Raw genomic sequence first — 16,852 nt, 5'->3', positions numbered from 1 at the left:
ACATTATCAAACAATTTGTTAAACAACTATTTTTATTTTGGGATTCCACCCCTATGAACTTAAATTTGCCTGATGACGCACAAGTGGAAAAGGATACAAGATCATGTGTTTCCACGTTTCCTCTCCTCCTCTCCTTGATTACCTTTGACCCCCAGAGGTGAGGAGAGGACGGAGGAGTTAGCAAAACCAATTGAGAATCTCCCAGCGTGTGTCCCTCCTACCAACCACCATATTCTGTATTCTGAGCCATGAGGACACCAGATAAGCTCTTGGCTGTTCATCCCTGCTTCTCGTCCTGCAAGACCCAATTACATTACAACACGGGAGGCAGGCAGGCAGGAAGACTGGTGTACGACGGAAAACAATCTCTCCCACATCACCATGTGTGGGATTTCAATTTCATGGCACGAGAGGCAACTGAAAAGGTTCAGAGTTCAACATAAGAAACAATATGTTCAGACTGATAGAGCAATCATTTAGACTGGCAGAAGGAGCATAGAGACCACGTTTACACTGAACATACAAACCTAATATTCAAAGAAATTGCTTAATGTAACTGGAACAAAAGGTGACTTTGCAGTTTCATACTTATCCACTCACAACAGAATGCAAAAGCTCATCATTCTTAAATGAAAGAGACTTGTGTTACGATACAGAAACCTAATCAAATTGTATTGGTCACATGCGTCCAACACCAAGGGGCGTAGACTAAACCGTGAAATTCTTGCTTACAAGCCCTTCCAAAACAATGCAGAGTTTAAAAAATAATCATAGAAATACAAATATTAAAAGCAGAAGAGGAATAAAATACACAACAATGGTGATTATATGCCACATGACCAGAAGTATGTGGACACCTGCGTGTCAAACATTTAATTCCAAAATCATGGTCATTAATATGGAGTTGGTCCTCCCTTTGCTGCAATAACAGCCTCCACTCTTCTGGGAAGGTTTTCCACTAGATTCTGGAACATTGCTGCAGGGACTTGCTTCCATTCAGCCACATTAGTGAGGTTGGGCACTGATGTTGGGCAATTAGGCCTGGCTCGCAGTCGGCCTTCCAATTCATCCCAAAGGTGTTCTATGGGGTTGAGGTCAGGGCTCTGTGCAGGCCAGTTAAGTTCTTCCACCCAGATATCGACAAACAATTTCTGTATGGACCTCACTTTGTGCACAGGGGCATTATCATGCTGAAACAGGAAAGGGCCTTCCCCAAACTGTTGCCACAAAGTTGAAAGCACAGAATCATCTAGAATGTCATTGTATGCTGTAGCATTAAGATTTCCCTTCACTGGAACTAAGGGGCCTAGCCCTGAAAAACAGCCCCAGACCATTATTGCTCCTCCACCAAACTTTACCGTTGGCACTATGCATTTGGGCTGATATCGTGCTCCTGGCATCCGCCAAACTCAGATTTATCTGTCACAATGCCAGATGGTAAAGCGTGATTCATCACTCCAGAGAACGTGTTTCCACTGCGCCAGAGTCCAATGATGGTGAGCTTTACACCACTCCAGCTGACGCTTGGCATTTAATATGGTGATCTTATACTTGTGTGAGGCTGCTTGGCCATGGAAACCCATTTCGTGAAGCTCTTGGTGAAGAGTTATTGTGCTGGTGTTGCTTCCAGAGGCAGAGGCAGCTCTAGCAGGGCAGAAATTTGACGAACTGACTTGTTGGAAAGGTGACATCCTGTGACGATGCCACGTTGAAAGTCACTGAGCTCTTCAGTAAGGCCATTCTACTGACAATGTTTGTCTATGGAGATTGTATGGCTGTGTGCTTGATTTTATACACCTGTCAGCAACGGGTGCGGCTGAAATAGCTGAATACACACATACTTTTGTGTATATAGGTAGTACCAGATCAATGTGCAGGGGGACGAGGTAGAACTTGTTCCTTTGATAAGGGCGGCAGGTAGCCTAGTGGTTAGAGCGTTGGACTAGTAACCGAAAGGTTGCAAGATCGAATCCCAGAGCTGACAAGGTAAAAAAAAAAATTGTTCTGCCCCTGAACAAGGCAGTCAACCCACTGTCCCTAGGCCGTCATTGAAAATGAGAATTTGTTCTTAACTGACTTGCCTAGTTAAATAAAGGTAAAAATAAGGTGCCCAACATTTATATTTTCATGATGCCCCCTACCCCCGCTAAACAGAAGATGCCATATTTCAGTATTGTCGACCATATTTTACACCGTGGCATTTTAATATGAGGGCCGCATACACAAGGAACATGGTGTGTAACCTGAATATGTTGCACCTAATTGGTGTGCCTCGTATATACTTGCTAGCACCACTCCCCACCCCCACTGCAATCCCATTAAAACCCTGCATCGCATCACATCTAGACCCCCCCCCTCTCCGGAGAAAATGGCAGCGCAGATCAGTGGGAGACAGAACTCAGAACTCTGCAGCACGGCAACCAACAGAGGCCGACACACACCCCCTTCCTCCCCCAGTCCTCCTCCCCCTGCCCCTTGGTGTAACCATGGCGACCCACAGATAGACAGGCCATCTGCAATTCCATGTGGCGCTTTGCCAACGAGCTCATACAGGGTTCAAATGCATGTGCCCACCTTCACATGCCTGGTGATTACACAGGACTACTAGGCTGACAGAGGAGGAAGGTGAAAATGGGACAGGAAACTCCAAGGACGTTCAGAGTGAAGCTGGAGAGAATTACCAGGGTGCCATAGAGGTAATGAGGTTGAGGTAATGATGAATGACAGGAGTGAGCATCCTGACAAATTCACTACCAAGGTGGCATATTCTCTCTAGAGAGTAATCACACATGAGCAGTAACAGACAGTACTAGGACTGTCTGTGATTCATTCATTCACACACAGTCTAGACACAGAATGAAAGTGTTTTCCTGGTTTGAAGAGCTCTCCACTGAACCCGTACAATCATGAGGACAGAAGAAAATAGGGGGGGAAAAACATCAGCTGATTGGGAGTTACCCCCTGGCCTCCCCACAGTGATGTTGCCTGTGTCAACCAATCAAAAAGGATCCTTTCGGATTCTCTAACGAGTCAAACCACAAGCAAGCAGTCGCCATGAAAGATTAAATTAGAGGGCCATATCTGCAGACAGTGTCGACTGAAGTCTTTCACAATCCCTTCATTCAATATTTTCTGCACAGCCAAGCTAACCCTGAGGGAGAGGTTGCCATGGCCACAGTCTGATTTGAAGCATTTCTGAGCTGCTGGTCTATGGAGTGTCATGGTGATGGTTTGGAGAATTACAGAATGGTGTACTCTCGCTCTCCAAAGGCCCCATTCACCCACAATACATAGAGAAATATAACACACTAAAAATGCATCTTCATCTGAACGAGATAGAAAGGGACAGCACATTTCAGATCCAATACGAACAGTTCACTTATGAAAATGTAGTGAGGTAATAGGATGAGAAAGCTCATTTTCACAGTAGAAAGATTGGTAACAGGATTCATGGTGGTGGGTTAGTAATCCATGGCTCTTGCTACATCCTTATAGGTAGATTCCCTGTGGCTCTGTCTGGGATGGCCAATCAAATCCCACTCATCCTGCTTGGCCAACGACAGGTCATCAGAAAATGTCACGGCCAAATCATAGTCTATGTCCAAGTGACTCGTCCATCCTCACAGTGTAGTCTGACTGATAAACCAGACACAGCTCTCGCACTCCACCACGACTCACAGTTCACCAGAATCTACTAACTACCATAGAGAAAGGCATCTAGACCGTTTCTGTAGGGGAGAGCGGGGTATGTTGAGCCACATTCAGCATCAAGGGAAATACAGTATGATTTATTACAAAGATATCTACATATATTTCAGGATGATGTGTATCCCTGGAAATAATCAGAATTCAGGAAAACATTACAGTTTTGGGTATGAGGGTAAATTGAGCATAGGAACAGGGTAAGTTGAGCCAATCAAATTAGTAGGTCAGTTCTCCGCATTTGAGGCTACTAAACTCATGAAACTGGTCTGAAAATATTCCTGGTATGTTTCTCAAGCTCAGAATCTATGTCATCAGACACGACCTTGTGTGCCCTCTGCTACTCTGTCACAGACTCGCTTTGTTCGTTTTCCTTTTTGTCAATGTACCTCTTCAGCGTCGGTCTATTTTTTCAAACCTCAAGGGGATCTAGTAGACCCCGAATTGTTTTACGTCTGGATACACGGGGCATGATGATGTCTGCTCTGTAACAACAACAATACACTATTTTGGAGTTCACATGCATGACAAATAGCAAAAATACTATGCATAAAACTGACTAAATGTAATCATCATTGGCTCAACTTGCCCCTGGCCAAATGGCACAAACAAAGCAACCACGGACTATATTAGCCCACACAGCTACAAGGACACGCGTCCATGCTAGCTTTAGGACCTCATACTGTAGCATTTAGAGAACCCAAGTGATCTATAAAAACAGTCTTAAAACAATCTACTTTGGATTAGACACAAGCATCATGAAACCTATACATTAATTTAACTTTGTAAAAGGTTTTTGAGACTTTACCTGTTTACCACTTTTCCCATGTTGTTTTTTCCTTCACAGACTACGTGGAATAAATATTTTGGTCACATCATTCATTTTGTGTATGGTTTCCTAGAAACAAGGGGTGGGTCAACTCGCCCTTTGGCACAACTTACCCCACTCTCCCCTATTCGAGCACTGCTTTTCTCTCATGCAATCCACCCATCTCATTGGAACTACATGCAACAGGAAACACGAGACGCTGTGGGGCTTCTCTGTAACTCAACTCTTGAATGACCAATTACACAAATTTTTCTCACCAAGCGGAGAGGAGGTGCGAGAATGGCAAAGTGGAAACTCCAGAAGGTGAACATGACATGGCATGCTCACTCTATTCTCTGTCTTAGTAAGCAGCTGGGTGTAGCAGGCTATGAGCCCTATAGACATGGCCCTGGGTCCGTATTCATAAAGTGTCCCTGAGAAGGACCCCCCCCCATTCATTATGATCCACAGTGCCTTGTAAAAGTATTCATCCACCTTGGTGCATTTCCTATTTTGTTGCATTACAACCTGTAATTTAAATGGATATTTTTTGGGATTCCATGTAATGGACATACACAAAATATTCCAAATTGGTGAAGTGAAATGAACAATTCTAAAAAATTCAAAACTGAAAAGGTGGTGCGTGCATATCTATCCCCTTTGCTATGAAGGCCTTAAATAATAAGTTCTGATGCTACCAATTACCTTCAGAAGTCACATAATTAGATAAATAAAGTCCAATCAATCCAAGTGTCACATGATCTCAGTACACAGTTGAAGTCGAAAGTTTACATACACATAAGTTGGAGTCATTAAAAATCATTAAAAATCATTTTTTGGCAACCAACTTTGTGCATGACAGAAGTAATTTTTCCAACAATTGTTTACAGATACATTTCACTATAATTCACTGTATCACAAATCCAGTGGGTCAGAAGTTCACATTCACTAAGTAGACTGTGCCTCCTATAGATGAATGTACGTTGGTGCGAAAAGCAAATCAATCCCAGAGCAACAGCAAAGGACCTTATGAAGATGCTGGAGGAAACAGGTACAAAAGTATCTATATCCACAGTAAAACATGTCCTATATCGACATAACCTGAATGGCCGCTCAGCAAGGATGAAGCCACTGCTCCAAAACCGCCATAAAAAAAAGCCAGACTACGGTTTGCAACTGCACATGTAGAAAAAGATCGTACTTTTTGGAGAAATGTACTCTGGTCTGATGAAACAAAAATAGAACGGTTTGGCCCTAATGATCATCGTTATGTCTGGAGGAAAAATGCTTGCAAGCTGAAGAACACCATCCCAAACGTAAAGCACGGGGTGGCAGCATCATATTGTGGGGGTGCTTTGCTGCAGGAGGGACTGGTGCACTTCACAAAACAGATGGCATCATGAGGGAGGAAAATAATGTGGATATATTGAAGCAACATCTCAAGACATCAGTCAGGAAGTTAAAGCTTGGTTGCAAATGGCGCTTAAAAATGGACAATGACCACAAGCATAATTCCGATGTTGTGGCAAAATGGCTTAAGGACAACAAAGTCAAGGTATTGGAATGGCCGTCACAAAGCCCTGACCTCAATCCCATAGAAATGAGTGTATGTAAACCTCTGACCCACTGGGAATGTGATGAAAGAAATAAAAGCTGAAATAAATACTTCTCTCTACAATTAATCTGACATTTCAACTTCTTAAAATAAAGTGTTGATCCTAACTGACCTAAAACAGAGAATTTTTACTAGGATTAAATGTCAGAAATTGTGAAAAACAGTTTAAAAGTATTTGGCTAAGGTGTATGTAAACAGCCGACTTCGACTATATACACACCTGTTCTGAAAGGCCCCAGAGTCTGCAACACCTCTAAGCAAGGGGCACCACCAAGCAAGCGGCACCATGAAGACCAAGGAGCTCTCCAGACAGGTCAGGGACAAAGTTGTGGAGAAGCACAGAGTAATAAAAAATATCTGAAACTTTTTTTTTTTTTTAATTGAAAGAATATGGCGCCACAACAAACCAAAACACGCGGCGGACCAGGCAAGTAGGTCATTAATCAGAGGCAACAAAGAGACCAAAGATAACCCTGAAGGAGCTGCAAAGCTCCACAGCAGAGATTGGAGTATCTGTCCATCCACTTTAAACCGTACACTCCAGAGCTGGGCTTCATGGAAGAGTGGCCAGAAAAAAAGCCATTACTTAAAGAAAATAAATAAGCAAACACGTTTGGTGTTCGCTAAAAGGCATGTGGGAGACTCCCCAAACATATGGAAGAAGGTACTCTGGACAGATAAGACTAAAATTGAGCTTTTTGGCAATCAAGGAAAACACTATGTCTGGCACAAACCCAACACCTCTCATCACCCCGAGAAGCATGGTGGTGGCAGCATCATGCTGTGGGGATGTTTTTCCATTGACAGGGACTGGGGAACTGGTCATAGTTGAAGGAATGATGGATGGTGCTAAATACAGGGAAATTCTTGAGGAAAACCTGTTTCAGTCTTCCAGAGATTTGAGACTTGGGCAGCAGTTCACCTTCCAGCAAAACAATGACCCTAAGCATACTGCTAAAGCAACACTAGAGTGGTTTAAGGGGAACCTTGGAATGGCCTAGTCAAAGCCCAGAACTCAATCCAATTGAGAATCTGTGGTATGACTTAAAGATTGCTGTACACCAGCGGAACCCATCCAACTTGAAGGAGCTGGAGCCGTTTTGCCTTGAAAAATGGGCAAAAATCCCAGTGGCTAGATGTGCCAAACTTATAGAGACATATCCCAAGAGACTTGCAGCTGTAATTGCTGCAAAAGGTGGCAAAAAAAATATTTTGCATCTTCAAAGTGGTAGGCATGTTGTGTAAATCAAAAAATACAAACACCCCCCAAAATCTATTTTAATTCCAGTTTGTAATGCAACAAAAAAAAGGAAAAATGCCAGGGGGGGGGTGAATACTTTCGCAAGCCACTGTATAAGGCAAGGCTGATCCTAGACATTTTAATACAGGCCCTGCTCTAACATCAGCATGGCGGGTCAGTGAGAACTAAGGCTGCTGGTCTCCATATTGTAGCTGCCAGACCAGGAACAGAACCAGCTCCCTCTCAAAAGAGCCCCTTCATCATGTTTCCACTCATTAAGTCACTGCTGAAGCAAGCCCTTGTTACCATTAGTCTGACAAAAAGGCCTGCTGGAGCTGCTTAAAATGCCCTTGCTTCCCATTTCAATGAATGATTGTGTGCGGACGGTGGTGAGAGTGTGTGTCTTCAGGACCAGTTAGCCTAGCTATGGTTAGCGCCAGTCATGCTAAATACAGGTCACTAACGTGTGGTGTAGCCTTGGTGGTCTGTCCTGCTCTTGATTCTCAGGCTGGGAATTTCAATAAACCTTTATGTACATGGCATGAGTACCCATACTGAAGACATTTGATAGAATGGGAAACGGAAGTGTTATACAAGCTGATATCTACAAACAGGCTAATATTAGAAATGGAAGGATCCGTTTTTGCTACATTAGGTCAGATTTTTCTAGTAATAGACATGAGAACTAAAGACGAAAATGTTTAGCGATTGTAAACACATCAAACCACTGGATAGACTAATGATCTCATCTAGCATTTTCCAACATCTGATTTACACATTTGTGCTTCAGTAACAAATGACTGATTATAATAAATGTCTCAGGCAGACAAAACAGGGGGAAATACAACTTCAGAGACGGAGTGGAGAGACGGGTTACAGAGTAAAGTGGATTTAACAGACCAACACACACACATCATTGTGAATGGATGAGTCTACCTCACACCTCCTCTATCAAAGGGGGCGGGGGGTCATATCCCAAGGACACAATCCCTACACCAATCTGAGTGTTAAATGCACCCTAAAATGGGTCGAGAAACACCAATATTACATGAATGTTATACACTCATTGGCCAGCACAAAAATGGGATTGCTCCTAGACAGTGAGTCACGTGGCCGTGGCTTGCTATATAGAGCAGGCAGACAGGCATCCAGTTACTGTGCAATTGAACATTAGAATGGGCAAAACGGGTGATCTAAGCGACTTTGAGCATGATATGATCGTCGGTGCCAGGCGTGCCAGATACAGTATGTTAGAAACAAAAGACACCCCAGATACAGTATATTAGAAACAAAAGACATCCCAGATACAGTATATTAGAAACAAAAGACATCCCAGATACAGTATATTAGAAACAAAAGACATCCCAGATACAGTATATTAGAAACAAAAGACATCCCAGATACAGTATATTAGAAACAAAAGACATCCCAGATACAGTATATTAGAAACAAAAGACATCCAGTCAGCAGCAGTCCTGATGAGAGAGGTCAAAGGAGAATGACAAGAATCATGCAAGCTAACAGGCGGGCCACAAACAGACAAATAACGACACAGTACAACAGTGGTGTGAAGAACGGCATCTCGGAACGCACATGGTATTCACTAAGTTGACGATTCATGTTCTACACCTGTCATTCTATTTTTGCACTTTAAAATGATCTTATTTAATTATTTTACATGTGATAGGGCCAGAGATAATTACAGACACCTGTGATAATCTGAAGTATCCAAAAGGGAAAGGGGATACCTAGTGAGTTGCACGACAGAAAGTATTCAACCGAAATGTGTCTTACGCATTTAACACAGCCCCTCTGAATCAGAGACACAAGATGTCTTGTGATGGATTACATAAAATCCTTGAAAAAGATACCAAAATTCTTGTAGTTTACCAGTATACTTGAAGTTTCAAGTAATATACCCTCCCTTTGCAACCCTAACGATGCTAGAGGATAAATTATATAGAGTTTACCACACAGCATATAGAAACAAGCATCCATCTTAATCCTAGCCCAGTGATCTAAGTCAATGTTATGGAGCAGAAGCTAAAGCTAGACAGGATTGTCTGTGGCGGTTCACAGGATTAGTGCCAGGCAACAGCAGCGAGTCTCTTCCCCTTCACTGTGATTAGTAGTACATTCATGAAACAACATGCCGCTGATGTATAATGCATTATGGCTTGAGCGCAAATGAGCTTTTGCTATATTAACATCCACACAATTTGCATTTACTGTGATCTTGGGGTCTTAAGAGCTGTGTAAATTTAGTCTTGTCTGAACGAGACCTAGGTGGGCCTTGAAGAAACCGTATGGCCCAATAAAAACATAATAATATATATTTTTTTAAATAAGAGTTAGACCGCAGAGTGAAGGAAAAGCAGCCAACACGTAACCCAGCATGTGGGTACTCCTTCAAGACTGTTGGAAAAGCATACCAGGTGAAGCTGGTTGAGAGAATGCCAAGTGTGTGCAAAGCGGTCATCAAGGCAAGGGAGGCAGGAAAATTATGTGGATATATTGAAGCAACATCTCAAGACACCAGTCAGAAAGTTAAAGCTTGGTCGCAAATGGGTCTTCCAAATGGACAATGGCCACAAGCATACTTCCAAAGTTGTGGCAAAATGGCTTAAGGACAACAAAGTCAAGGTATTGGAGTTGCCATCACAAAGCCCTGACCTCAATCCTATAGAAAATGTGGCCAGAACTGAAAAAGTGGGTGTGAGCAAGGAGACGAACAAACCTGACTCAGTTAGACCAGCTCTGTCAGGAGGAATGGGCCAAAATTCACCCAACTTATTGTGGGAAGCTTGTAGAAGGATACACAAAACATTTGACCCAAGTTAAACTATTTAAAGGCAATGCTAACATGCTGGTACACAGCGCCAGAACAGTGTGCCTAATGGATATTGAGAATATGTATAAGAGGCCATTTTTTTTATTCTAGGGGATTTTGTTTAGGGGAGAAGTGATAGGTAGGGCACACACAGAGGGTAGGGTGCACTCACATACACACTAGGGGCTGGGAATTGCCATATCACGATACGATATGTATTGCAATTCCATACTGTGATTTTATTGAGATTCCATGTTCCAAACATATTCCTCACCATATGTCTGCTGCAGTGGGACAGAGAGAGACATAAGAAAACGAGTTTTGATCAGTCATAGAAATAAAAGTGCTGAAAACAAACTGTCTCCCTATTTAAAAAGAAGACGGAGAAAAGGCTATGAAGGAGTTTTGGTGCAGGTACAGCCAACTAGCGCAACAATAATATTGCGGAATTGTCAGAACGATACAATATAACGTCAAAAATAATATTGTGATATGTAACTATGTTTTCCACCCATCACTAATACAGAGAGGGTGAGAGTGTGAGAGACAGAAGGGATAGATATACAGTAGACAGAAGAGAGAACCATGCGGAACGTTCCACATTAACTGCCAGGACCTCTGTTTTCTCCAGTAACATTCCAGTAAGGTTTAGGTGTCTGGAGTTAATAGAGCTCGACTGTTTCTCTCATCCTGACAAATGAGAATGGGGCTCTCTGTCTGTCAATCCCCATTCCTCAACTACATGTTACCCAAACAGAGATCACAGCCAACAAGACAACCACTGCCATTGGCACCTCCAGAATGAACATCCATCCCATGACATTTTTGGTCACTTGTCCAAAGTCATGTTGTAGCTGGCCAGAAATCTTTGGTTACTGATATGAACACATGACTCTATATGAGGTTCACCTCATGTGTTTGGAAAGCACAGCTCCCTTGTATGACTCACGGTAGTGTTAGCTCTGGGCTGGTCAGATCAGGTCTGCTCTCAGTTGGTGCATACTAAAGGCCTTCATGGGGCCACAAAAGAGTGCTCATCAAGGTGTGACGAATCAGCCACAGGGGACAACAGTTTAGTTCCCAGCCAGAGGGAGCACTAAGTAGGCCACAGCAGGTTATGTGACCCACTCTAATGCTCCTTTTGTTTCCCTACAATACAATACCTTGTCTGACGGGCTGGGAGTTTATACCAGGGGAACAGGAAAGGGATCGATTTTCACAGGAGTGGTTGGGTTGTTGCATGCAGATCAGTGAAATAGAAAACATTTCTCACCGATCAGTCACTATGAATATAAATCCCACCACAGATTCATATTTCATTGCCTGAACTCGATGCTCCTGTAATGAAATACACAATCGTGATAATCTAATTGTCTAGGAAGGGTGGGCTGACATTGGGCCAGTGGGACTGACAATCCTAAACATCTTGAGCCTCTCCAGTGGCGAGAACGCAGCCTGTCTCACTGCAAATAGGAACGATTCAGCGATCATGTTGCCTTATTACTGCAGTGATCAAATTCATCACCATCAGTGCTGCTGAAGCCAAGCACATTTGCATTTAAATCTGTGCAGTCCCCCCCTTCCCCCTCCTCTTTCTTGAAGCTCAGAGTGAGAAGGACCAATAGGCATAGTCTATTACAGGAGGGTGGGGGAGGGGACTGCAGGAAGTTATTGACGCAATTAAGGGCGTCACGCTGCAGGCCTCGGGCGTCGTGATTGACGAAAATACGCTCTTTGTCTTTATCAAACTAATGTTTTTGCATATTTTCAGTGTGGAACTTGTCTCTCTTTAGGGGGGCATAGGCTAACCAATTAGAAATGGCACTAGCAGTTTGCAAAGTAGCCTAAGCGGAAAATATATGGGACACAATTATTCCAAAACTTCAGCTCGTTGCTGGAACACATATTTTCCTACTTCAATCAACCAGTCCATTTTGAATTTGTGATAAAACTGTCGTCATTTGGCAAGGAATGTAGATTGTGTATCCCATCAGTTAGATACGTTTATAATAGGCATTGCTGTAGGCCAAACGGGAGGTTGTGTGCACACTTAGCAAGTATGTGTGGAGGGAGCGGTCAGAATGCAGAATGCAATTTAGTGAATGAGACAAGGAGAGGAAAGGGAATTTAGGGAGAAGAACTTTGTGATGATTGGATTGGTTTATGTTTTGTTGTGCCCCACAAATACACATGTACTACTCCCATAAACTCAAAGCAAATACACATGTACTACTCCCATAAACTCAAGGCAAATTAACATGTTCTTCAAGACATAATTGTATATTTTTTCCCCCAGGACAAAAATTTCACTTGCACATTCCGGCAGCCAAAGCACATTCCTACAAATCGTTATGAAGTATTTGAAAAAAAATCTAAATAAATATATAGTTAAAAGATCGAGCTTTGACGTCTGTTAGTGTACACGATTATGATAAACTCAGCGTTTTTTTCTAAGAGTCCAGCTATCTAGAAACTTAAAGGGTTATTTGGCTATCATCCCCATAGGAGAACCCTTTTGGTTGTAGGTGGAACCCGTTTCGGTTCCAGGTAGAACAATTTCTACAGAGGGTTCAACCGGGAACTAAAAAAAGGGCTCTACCGGGAACCAAAAAGGTTTCTCCTTTTGGCACAGCCGAAGACTAAGAGTGCAGCTGCCTCCCTGTAGCAGTCATAACACCCAGCTAGGACTACCCATCGCTGCATGAGGGCCACTACCCAATTGTGGGAACAGGGTAAATGTATGAGAACACTATCCAACTAAAGACTCCTTCGTAGAAGTAACACACACAGAGAAAAGTGTTACCACTACAGTGTAGCATAATCACTACGACTACCCCCTTCCCTTTTTAATTAGAGCGTTTTAGCTTCGGATGAAGAAACATGTCGTCTCTCCCTCCATATTCCTCGTAACTGCCCTCCTTCTCCTTCTAAAATTAGTCTAGGTGGCAGCTCATTAATGTATGGGCCCCAGAGTTCACACTCACATTTGGTTAAAACGATGCAAAATTCTATAATTCAGAGACAAAAAAAAAAACTTCTGAATGAGCTTCAGGCATGAACGACTGCATGACCTGAAGCTCTTGTTCACGAGCTGGGAAGTAAAATACCTCCCAAAACAAAAACCAACCACTCAGAGAATGAAATTACTCATCCCCTACCCAAATGACACTGCATTTAGCTAGCCTAGCATTCATATCCTAATTTAAAAAGTCACACATTGCCTGTTAGCTAAATGCAATGTCATTTGGGTAGGGTGAGTGATTTCCTTCTCTTAAAAGAGTAAATGGCTTTTGGTGTGACTTTAAATTAGGATATGAATGCTAGGCTAGCTAACTCATGACATGTCAATGAGAGTTTTCCTGTCAGTTTTTCCTCAGTGTACAGTAGAAGAGCACACAAGAGCACACTACACATTAGTGCCAAATGACGTATATAAACCCAGGATTGCAGATGCAATGTATTGATGAGAGGCTTTGAAGCTACCGATCAGCCATATTGGCACTCCCCAGATTAAGCAAACCTCCATGGGAATGAATGGAATTCTACAGTATTTCAATTAAATGTTTCAAGGACAAAATTACGTATTTAAGTATTTTGTTGTTGTAGTGGTGACAGAACTTTATTTGTATGTTTCGCTCACATAATACAACTTAAAAGTATGCATTAAGGTGAAATAATATCATAAACATGGCAAAAACAAAATATAGACATTCATGAATTCATTTCTATAGCTTCCGGAAAAAAAGTTACACTGGTGGGGGAGTGCCAAGATATGGAGGCAAGGTGGTAACAGCAGCCTCTGTCATTCATTTAGAGTATACAGTGCATTTGGAAAGTATTCAGACCCCTAGACTTTTTCAACATTGTTACATTACAGCCTTCTAAAATGTATCAAATATTTTTTTCCCCCTCAATCTACACACAATACCCCATAATGACAAAGCAAAAAAAAAAGTTACGTTTTGCAAATTAATAACAAATATCACATTCACAGAAGTATTCAGACCCTTTGCTTTGTTGAAGTACCCTTGGCAGCGATTACAGCCTTGAGACTTCTTGGGTATGACGCTACAAGCGTGGCACATCTGTATTTGGGGAGTTTTTCCCCCCATTCCTCTCCGCAGATCCTGTCAGGCTCTGTCAGGTTGGATGGGAAGCGTTGCTGCACAGCTATTTTCAGGTCTCGAGAGAGATGTTTGATCGGGTTCAAGTCCGGGCTCTGGCTGGGCCACTCAATAACATTGAGACTTGTCCCGAAGCCACTCCTGCGTTGTCTTGCCTGTGTGCTTAGGGTTGTTGTCCTGTTGGAAGGTGAACATTCGCCCCAGTCTGGGGTCCTGAGCGCTCTGGAGCAGGTTGTCATCAAGGATCTCTCTGTACTTTGCTCCATTCATCTTTCCTGACTAGTCTCCCAGTCCCTGCCACTGAAACACAACCCCACAGCATGATGTTGCCACCACCATGCTTCACCGAAGGGATGGTGCCAGATTTCCTCAAGACGTGACGCTTGGCATTCAGGCCAAAGAGTTCAATCTTGGTTTCATCAGATCAGATAATCTTGTTTCTCATGGTCTGAGAGTCTTCAGGTGCCTTTTGGCAAACTCCAAGCGGGAGTGCTTTGTCATTATGGGATAGTGTGTAGATTGATGAGAAAAAAATAAATATTTAATACTTAATACATTTAAGAATAAGGCTGTAACGTAACAAAATATGGAAAAAGTCACTGTATATAAATAATTCATTAGCCACAGTGAAATGTCTCCCTGAAAAGCCAATCCTCATGGTCTGTAGAGGAAGTCTCACAGCATGCTGTGGGAACAAGACTGTTCCCTGCACGGCAGTTGGGAACCTGCCAATGTTTCTCAGCAGCTAGCGTCAAACACGTCCATATTGTCGGTCACAGGCTTCCATTTCAAGCATCTCTACTATGAAGCTCTATTCATACCCTTCGAATGAATGCTCTGCGTGTCTATTTCCCTCCATCATCACTTCTTCTTCCCTCTCACTACCCATCGCGCTCCCTCACTCCCAGCAGGAAGAACTGTGGTCAAAGGATATTGCTAGTTGGACTATTCTCAGGAAAATAACATAGTTTTGATCCAAACTCCACCCTGTAGTTCAAGCGCTATATCAGGGTCATAGAGTATACCTTTCAGTAATACCACAATTTCAGAGGAACTCTAGGAGAAAAAAAATGGCACAGAACAACCAATCTGTTTTTGTCCAATTCAACAGGAAGTGCTGGGATTTACATGTCTGTTTGCTAAATCTCAAGGTCCTAAATTAACATTCACATCACTTTCAATAAGCACCCATTACCATTCTCTAAAACATCTTCAAACAATATTGCAGTCTTCAGAACATCAGTCATTCATTATCAAGCAGATTACATTTCACATGAAAGGCATCAATCTAGGACTATTCTGAGCTGTGATTTTAGGCTAAAATATTGCATTGCATACATTGGCTGATTTGGATCACAAAGCAAAGCAATCTCAGAGAGAATCTTTAATAACCACAGGAGTAAATAGGCTGGTAATGAAAAGCACAATTTATCATGGCAGATCTCTGCCCATTCAAACATCACAAATCGTCCCCTTTCCCCAACCATACTGTATAGGGTGGGCACACTGTGACAAGCATTTCACTACATCCGCAATGACATCTGCTAAATATGTGTATGTGACCAATATAATTTGAATCATTTTGGGAATCATCAGGATTTAAACTCAGAGGAGGCCCGCACAGATTTTTTTTATGTTATTTTCTTGTCAAAAGCTATTTGCATTGGCACTTATTTGAAAACATATAGGTCCACTAAAATTTCTACATACATTCTATTAAGTTTTAGACGTTCAAGAGTTGCCTGAAGTGTTTTTTTACTCAAACCTCCCGCGGGACAGTTGGAACGAGATCAAGTCCACGGGCTGTATTGTTGCCCACCCCTGTGGCCAAGACAGACCAGTTGGTCTCATACCTTGGATTTTATTATATATAACAGTGTGTTAGCGTATGAACCCAGGAAGTTTAGTCCTGATGTATAAATGTGTATCTCAATAAACTAAACACAATCCATACACCCACTTGGGTAACACTTTACATTCAGGGTGTTTTCACATGTGGTCTAATGAAAACCTCATACTTTTTTTTTTTCATGCATTGAAAGCAGTAACTCTCCTCAATGTCCTCTTAACATTCCATGACTCTAGGACCAATAACATGTACTCAAAATACAGTAGCTTCTGAAGTTTAGAAAGAATATGTTTGTTAATGGTAAAATGTCAGTTTTGGAGATAACAGGTTTTCACCCGACAACGACGATAGTCCTTTTTAAAAGTTGCTCTTATCTTTTTAGTAAGGCTTTAAATTACACAACAACATCCAAAGAACTAGAACAGTAACCTTGATTAATCACACCAACAGCTGAAGTCAGAGATGTTCAGAATGCCGGTTAGAACCCAGACATTTTACAGCACTTATCAGTCTTGGCTCATTCATGCATTCAGCACCTTGAAGTTTAATACAGTAACCATGCCAACCTGTAACCCTTAACAACAGACTGCTCTCAAGAAGGGGGGGGGGGGAGTCCTTCCTTTGATGTATTGCTTTAATGGCAAAGCTATAAAAAGACGACAAAAGGATGCCACCATTTACACC

The 16,852-nt window shown here is 42.3% G+C and overlaps 1 protein-coding gene across 6 annotated transcripts in view; it reads right to left on the bottom strand.

Moving 5' to 3' along the window:
* farp1 (FERM, RhoGEF (ARHGEF) and pleckstrin domain protein 1 (chondrocyte-derived)) overlaps positions 1–16,852 on the bottom strand; it is a 109,841-nt gene that overhangs the window by 60,061 nt on the left and 32,928 nt on the right. The gene's annotated exons all lie outside the window — the stretch shown is intronic.

The sequence above is a fragment of the Oncorhynchus keta genome, chromosome 34 (genome assembly GCF_023373465.1).
Source record: "Oncorhynchus keta strain PuntledgeMale-10-30-2019 chromosome 34, Oket_V2, whole genome shotgun sequence".
Classification (NCBI taxonomy): domain Eukaryota; kingdom Metazoa; phylum Chordata; class Actinopteri; order Salmoniformes; family Salmonidae; genus Oncorhynchus; species Oncorhynchus keta.
The sequence above is the reverse complement of the archived record's forward strand: the minus strand, read 5'-3'. Positions and strand labels throughout refer to the sequence as shown.